Genomic DNA, 7,996 nt, shown 5'->3' with positions numbered 1-7,996 from the left:
CTCCTTCATCAAATATGATGTCCTCCTCCAGTGATTGATCCATCATGATGATGTGTCCAAAGCAAGCAAATCGAACAATATTCTGTTGTGACCCATAAGGTTTTCACTGGCTAATTTTCACGAGTAGATTGCCAGTCCTTTCTCCATAGTCTGTCTTAGTCTGGAAGCTCCATTGAAACCTACTCACCATGGGTGACTTATTACGGATATACTGGTAGCATAGTTTCTAGCATCACAGCAACACACACGTCATACAGTATGACAAAGTGAGAGAGAAGGCGGAGTAAAATTACAGCTAGTCAAAAATACTTTTCCATTGATCCTCCTTTAGCTGTGTCTCCATCTTTTACACCATCCCATAATAAGTCTGGTTAGTTCATTGGATCTGAAACTGATGGCCCTTGGGCTGCTCTACAGACCTGCCTGGGATAGGCTCACTCAAAGTTCAAGAAAAAAAGAATTGAATTGGATTAGTTGCCAACATTTAAAAATCAAAAGAATTTATATAAGGTTTCTGATTTCTGGCTTCTGGCTTCTTTTTAGCAATTGGATGATATGGCAATTCTGGAGCCCATTCTTGCACAGCAGCAGCCTGCAGGAGCTAGTTGGTAGCTGCCCCATTATAGTTATATGGAGCATGTTCTCTAAGCCTGATGGCTCTAAATCTCAGCCATCTTTATTTGTTTATTTACCTGCCTGATTCCTATACGTATCTAAGTTTGGCCAACATCTGCTTTACAGGAAATTCAGATTATCCTCCTTCACAGTCAATCATCTTTAAGATTAGCATTAGCCGTTTTGACTAAAACTTAATCCATTTTCTCAGACGCAGATAACGTGCTCTTTTTCTGTTCCCTCTCTATCTGGGCTCACTGTCTCCTTACCCAAGAATAAAGCCTCTGGATCTCTCTAACTACGCCCTGTTGTTATTTTTCCATGCCATCAAGTCGATTCTGACTCACTACAACCCCACGTGACAGAGAAGAACTGCCACATAGGATTTTCTAGGCTGTAATCTTCATGAGAACAGATCTCCAAGTCTTCCTCCCATGGAGCCACAGGATGAGTTCAAACCTCCAATCTTTTGGTTAGCAGCAGAGCCCTTAACCATTGCTCCTATCCCTTCACTGTGCCCTATCCCTTCCTGAATTCTCTCTGTTCCTTCCCAGAAACATTTCCAAAATCTACCCCTACTCTCCATTTCTACTGCTCTGCTTTCTGGCCTTCAGTATTTCTTACCTGGATCCACTACCTGGCTGTCAATCCTCCAGTCTTTGCCTCTTCAAACCCATCCTTCACGTGCACCATCAAGTGGCTCAGCTCTATTTCTATCACTCTTCTCCTCAAAAACTCCAAATTCTCTCCATTGCCTACAAAACTGAGTCTGAACTCCTTGGCCTCCACCATTTGCTCCCTATTTACCTTAATGGAAGTACCAGCTCTGTATCTTCCAGGGGGAGTCCCTGGGTGGTGCAAAGGATTAACGCACTCCACTGCTAACCAAAAAGTTGGAGGTCAGAGTCCACCCAGAGGCTCCTCAGAAGAAAGGTCTGACCTTCTACTTCTGAGAAATAAGCCATTGAAAACCCTATAGAGCATGGTTCTACTCTGACAAACATAGGGTCACCATGAGTCAGAGTCAACTTGAGGGCAACTGGATCTTCCAGAGACACCTCTCTCATGGAAAACTAGCCTGCGTTCTTCAAAATGGCTAGGTGTGCTAGCCCTTCCATATGAATAAGGTTAATGAGTTCCCCCTCCTGGGTGAACGGACCTTTTAAAGAAGACCTGGAGAAAGGAACTCAAAGATATCACTTTCTGTCATGGTGGGATCCCAGCCTTGGTGATTCATGACAGGAAAGCTGCTTTGGGGAAAAGAGCCTTCTCACCACCATATGAATCATCCTGAGTAAGTACCTATTTTGCCTGAGCAAAACCAGCACTTTGTGAGCCTGACTATCAGTCATTTCCCTGATTCTGGGGTCCCTTAGAGCTCAATTTGAAGACTTCTCCTGGGAAGGAAAAGAATGTAGTTGCTTTGTTATTTTCAGAAAGTAAAATAAGAGCTAATGTTCCTTTTAGGAATCATATTAGTTATATCTTGATTTATATGTGTTTTGTTTGGTTTTTTAACAAGGTTTGATTTTCAGTGGCCAAATGGTTAAGCACGTAGAAAGCTCTTACAACTGGCTGAGGAAAATGTTGTTTTCAGAACTCCCTTCCCTTGCTCAGCTTTCTATCTCTGCTAATGGGCTTAAAACTAATTAGAGTAAATTAATTCCTCAGAATAATAATAATTGCCAGGCAGTCGCACACTAACACTTTATTCTTAGAGACGAGAGCTTCCTGGGGGTTGGGAAGCAATTACAACTTCCTAATGATCTATGGAAGGAAAGCAGACTGGATCTGTATCAATTATGTTTTATTTATTTTGTCTCAGAAACTTTTAATGAATTTAAGGGAAAAAATGATACATCTCAATAAAAGTGATTACCCTCTCTGAACTATGCTTCCTCAGTGGTCACAAGTGGCTCATTAGGCTGGCCTTCCAGCATTGGGGACATTTGAGAAATAGTCAAATAAAATTGTGATGAGCAGTCTCCATTATTTATTCATGAGCACTTTTCTTTCATGTTTAAGTTTGCAAAATACTTGGTTCTCACCAGCATAAGGGACTCCTGGAGAAATGTCTGGCTCACCTGCTTGAAAGGCCAGCTTGGGGTAGGCTGACTCACCCCTGCTTAGATGGGGTAACTCAATCTTGAACTTTATCCTTTGTATTCTTTGACCCAGTTTAAATGGTGTACAGCTGAGTTTTACTCCCTGCAGCCCAAATATCTCTGCTTGGGCAAATAACTTTAGCATATAAGGTTAATACTTCTATCCTGTGAATGATCCCATGGCTGAAGAAACTATCAAACAATCTCATTTTCAATATTTCTCTTGAATATATTCCTTTCTGCTCGTCTACCTTGCCAGTGCCTTATTACCAGCCCACATCATCTCTTACCATCTCTCAAGAGCCAAGATTACTCTTGGCATGATTAGCCTCATACCAATCTCAACTTTCAATCTCAACCTTCTATCTATTCTCCACACTACCACCTGAGTGTTTGATTTCTTTTTCCTATGGCGCAGGACTAATCACTACCATCTTCATCATCAAAATTATCATCATAACTACAGTATCAGTCACATTTTGAAATGAAATCTGGCTAATAAAAGCCAAAAAAAGAAAAATGTATTTAATGTATATTGGGTAGTTTCCAAAATACCTAGGAAGTCCAGAGAACCAGACCTGAAGCTACATAGCCAGGAATGATGCCTAAAATCTCTTCTTATCAAGGATGGTCCAGTGAAGGCACACAGTCTCCACTGCCAAGTGGACTCTGCAGTTTGCACCGGTAGCATCTCTGAGGCAGGGCTTTCGCTGTTGCTGCTAAAACCATCATTGTCCCTGCTGACTCTAAGATAACAGATGCAGCTGCCATCACTAATACCACTCTCTCCAAAAAGAAGTCTGCAAAGTCTGTACATCATTGCATAATATGTTTCAGACTAAAAGTCTGTGTGCAAAACAAAAACTAAACCCATTGCCATCAAGTTGATTGTGACTCATAGCGGCCCTATAGAACAGAGTAGAACTGTCCCATAGGGTTTCCAAGGAGCACCTGGTGGATTTGAACTGCTGACCTTTTGGTTAGCAGCTGTAACTGTCAACTAGTACACCACCAGGGTTTCCAAAGCCTGTGTTAGGTGCATCCAACTGGTGAAGCGTCAGCCAGATGCCCAAGCCCTAGCTAAGCAGAGTCTAAGATGGGCTCTGGCTCATACAGTGGGAGAGTCCCCAATAAAAGCAGTTTAGATGTTGAGTGACCAAAAACAATGACTAATAACTACTTCAATACCATTTATTTAGCACCTGTTATACGCCAAATTGTAAACCCTGGTGGCATAGTGGTTACGAGCTATGGCTGATAACAAAAAGATTGGCAGTTCAAATCCACCAGACTCTCCTTGGGAACCCTATGGGGCAATTCTACTCTGTCCTATAGGGTTGCTATGAGTTGGAATCGACTAGATGACAACAGGTTTGGTTTGGTTATATGTCAAGTTGTTCCCACTAGAACATTCTCCCCAACACCTAGTATTGGTCTTTTTTCCATTTTAACCATTCTGTTGGAAGTGTAGTAGTATCTCTTTGCGGTCTCAGTTTGTATTTCCCTGAAGACTAATAAAGTTGAGCATCTAGCCATATGTTCACTGAGTATTTAGATATCCTCTTTTGTGAAGTGTCCAAGTCTTTTCAGTGGCATGATTTTATTGGGTGTTGATTGTTAACATATTATATCTTGTGGGCAAATTACATTTGTTTGTCCACGTTTAAAGGGATTACTAATACATACCAGAGTCTTAGCAGTGATTACTTCTTATGATTGGGGAAGGGGGGTGGTGATAGTGAAAACCTTCCTTTCTCTTTCAAACTAGCTGTGATGAAAGTGAGAAACAACATACAAAAACAAAATCCTGGGCTTTCAGGGTCAAGAGAAGACAAATAATGAAAACTTAACTCAAACTGGGAATGTATTGGCTCATGTAATTGAAATATGAGTTCCATAAGAGTAAACTTATCTGCCTTACGCAAAGATGAATCCTTAATGTTTTTACTTGTGCCAGGCAGCCCTGGTGGTAAGTGGTTAAGATCTTGGCTGCTAACCAAAAGATTGTCAGTTTGAATCCACCAGCCATTCCTTGGAAACCCTATGGGGCAGTTCTACTATGTCCAACAGGGTCTCTGTGAGTCAGAATCAACTCGATGGCAATGGATTTGGGTTTTTTGGCTTTTTGACACAGAGAAGGATCTCAGTGAAGCATCCAGAAGCAGAGCCAGTAAGCTGGATGCATGTGCTCAAAAGATGTCATTAAGACTCAGTGGCTCCCTCTCTACTCTGCACCATGTTTTATACCCTGCTGGATTACTCTCAAAGTCAAAAATCTTCTCTTTTCCAACATCTTTCCATATTTACCAGAATTGAGTCTCATTGGCCTAGCGTAAGTCACACGCCCATCCTTGAACCAATTACTGAGGCAAAGGTGATAGAATGCTCTATTTGGCCCAAGCCTGGGTCAAGAGACCACTCCGGCACTTTTAGGAAAAGCAAACTGAGCTATGTGAACCAAAATAAAAGAAAGAAGATTCCCCAAAATGATGCTTGGTGTCCTTCATCATTAACAAAAGTTGTAAAAATGACACTGGGCAGGCAAAATCAACAAATGCCCACTACATATTGAACTGTTCTATAATTATATAGCATTTTCAGGGTCACTATGAGTCGGAATCCACTCCACAGCAGTGGGTTTGGGTTTTTGGTTTTTTCAGCTTTTCAAAGAATTTAAACATCAATTGCCTCCTCTAAGTCTTCAAAGATACTGTAAGTAAAACATAAGCCTTATCTTTACCGATAAGGAAACTGAAGCTCAGAGGGCATAAGTGACTTGCCCAAGGTCAAAAAGTCAGCTGGCAGTAGGGCTAGCACTTAAAACCAGAGTTCCTAATTTTGCTTAATGTCTTTTCTCCTAGGCCCTGAAAGTAGGAGGAGATGTGGAATAATTACATATTCCAAGAGCAGGCAGTCTTTGAATTGAGGAATTTGTATTCAATTACAACTTCTATTTGAAGAATGTTTTATTTTCCTAAAAATAATACATTCAATTAATTTCAGGAGGTAGCATATGATCAAGAACCAATGGTACTGAAGAAAGAAGTCTAAGCTGCACTAAAGGTATTATGAAAAACGAGGTTCCAGGAATTGACAGAATAACAATTGAGGTGTTTCAACAAACAGATGCAACACTGGAAGGGCTCATTCATCTATGCCAAGAAATTTGTAAGACAGTTACCTGGCCAACTGACTGGAAAAGATGCATATATGTGCCTATTCCAAAGAAAGATGACCCACCCAGTGGAATGTGGAAATTATTGAACAATATCATTAATATCACATGCAAGTAAAATTATGCCATAGATAGTTCAAAAATGATTGCAGCAGTACATTGACAGGGAACCGCCAGAAATTCAAGGCAGATTCAGAAGAGGACATGGAAAAAGGGATATCATTGCTGATGGCAGATGGATCTTGGCTTAAAACAGAGAATACCAGAAAGATGTTTACCTGTGTTTTATTGGCTATGCAAAGGCATTCAACTGTGTGGATCATAACAAATTGTGGATAACATAGCAAATAATGGGAATTCCAGAACACTTAATTGTGCTTACGCGGAATCTGTACATAGACCAAGAGGCAGTTGTTCGAACTGAACAAGGGAATACTGCATGGTTTAAAATTAGGAAAAGTGTGCGTCAGAGTAGTATTCTTTCACCATACTATTCAATCTGTATGCTGAGCAAATAATCTGAGAAGCTGGGCTATATGAACAAGAATGTTGCATCAGGATTGGAGGAAGACTCATTAACCACCTGTGATGTGCAGATGACACAACATTGTCTGCTGAAAGTGAAGAGGACTTAAAGCACTTACTGATGAAGATCAAAGACTACAGCCTTTAGTATGGACTACACCTTAACATACAGAAAACAAAAATCTTCACAATTGGACCAATAAGCAACATCATTATAAAAGGAGATAACACTGAAGTTGTAAAGGATTTCATTTTACTTGGATTCACAATCAAGTTTCGTGAAAGTGGCAGTCAAGAAATCAAACAGCGTACTGCATGGGACAAATCTGGTGCAAAGGACCTCTTTAAAGTGTTAAAAAGCAAAGATGTCACCTTGGAAACTAAGGTATGCCTGACCCAAGCCATGGCATTTCCTATCACCTCATATGCATTTGAAAGCTGGACAATGAATAAGGAAGACGGAAGAATTGATGCCTTTGAATTATGGAGCTGGTGAAGAATATTGAATATACCATGGGTTGTCAGAAAAATGAACAAATCTGTCTTGGAAGAAGTAAGCCAGAATGCTCAGAAGGACGTCATGCTTGGTAGAGTAGAGCGTCAGCAAAAAAGAGGAAGACCCTCAATGAGATAGATTGACACAGTGGCTGCAACAATAGACTCAAACATAGCATCGGTTGTGAGGATGACGCAGGACTGGGCAGTGTTTCGTTCTGTTTTACATAGGGTCTGTATGAATTAGAACCAACTCTACATCTAACAACATTAACTAAAGCAATATCTTACTGCCTTTACCATTTACAGCTGCAGTGCTGATTAGTGTCTTTCATATCCTATTTAGGAGAGGCTGTTTTATGCGTCACCATGCCCCCTGTGTAATAAATTTGACATTTCAGATGGCGACAAATGGCTAGAAAATTGGCCCCTTCAGAATAACAGCCCAGCAGCATTTACATGTAATTATTCTGCACAAGGATTAAATTTTGTTGGGCATAAAGTTATGTTGAGTGAAAAGACCCTGAACAGTGAACCTTGGATTCAAGTGCTAGACATTAGCATGGATACTGAATTCTGGAACATTCTTTCCAATGCTTAAAGAGAATTCCCCATGGTTGAGTGTATTTCTGCAACAAATTTAGATAATGTTTTGCTGTGTGTGTCACTAATTACTCTGCAAATGCTACCAGTGACCTTGTGTTTGGTCCTCACACTGCCATTTTTTACATTGTTTCTGAACTCTGAATGCCTGCCTCCAGAGTCATGGGTCATGAGTTAATGACCTTCCCTGGATATTTACACTGCCACATCTCCCTCCAACTAAAGATTTTCCTGCTGGTTGAGAAAGGCAAAGTGGTTGCAGTTACTCCTCCCATTTTTATTTATTTATTTATTTATTTATTTATTTATTTATTTATTTATTTATTTATTTATTTTTAATTGTACTTCAGGTGAAGGCTTACAGAACAAATAGTTCCTCATGAAACAGTAGTACACATGTTGTTGGCTAATAACCCCACAACATATCAACCCTCTAACTTCTCAACCTTTTTTTTTGGTGAAAATACACATAGCCAAA

The sequence above is a fragment of the Trichechus manatus genome, unplaced genomic scaffold (assembly GCF_000243295.1).
Source record: "Trichechus manatus latirostris isolate Lorelei unplaced genomic scaffold, TriManLat1.0 scaffold00130, whole genome shotgun sequence".
Taxonomy (NCBI): domain Eukaryota; kingdom Metazoa; phylum Chordata; class Mammalia; order Sirenia; family Trichechidae; genus Trichechus; species Trichechus manatus.
Note: the sequence above shows the minus strand (reverse complement) of the source record.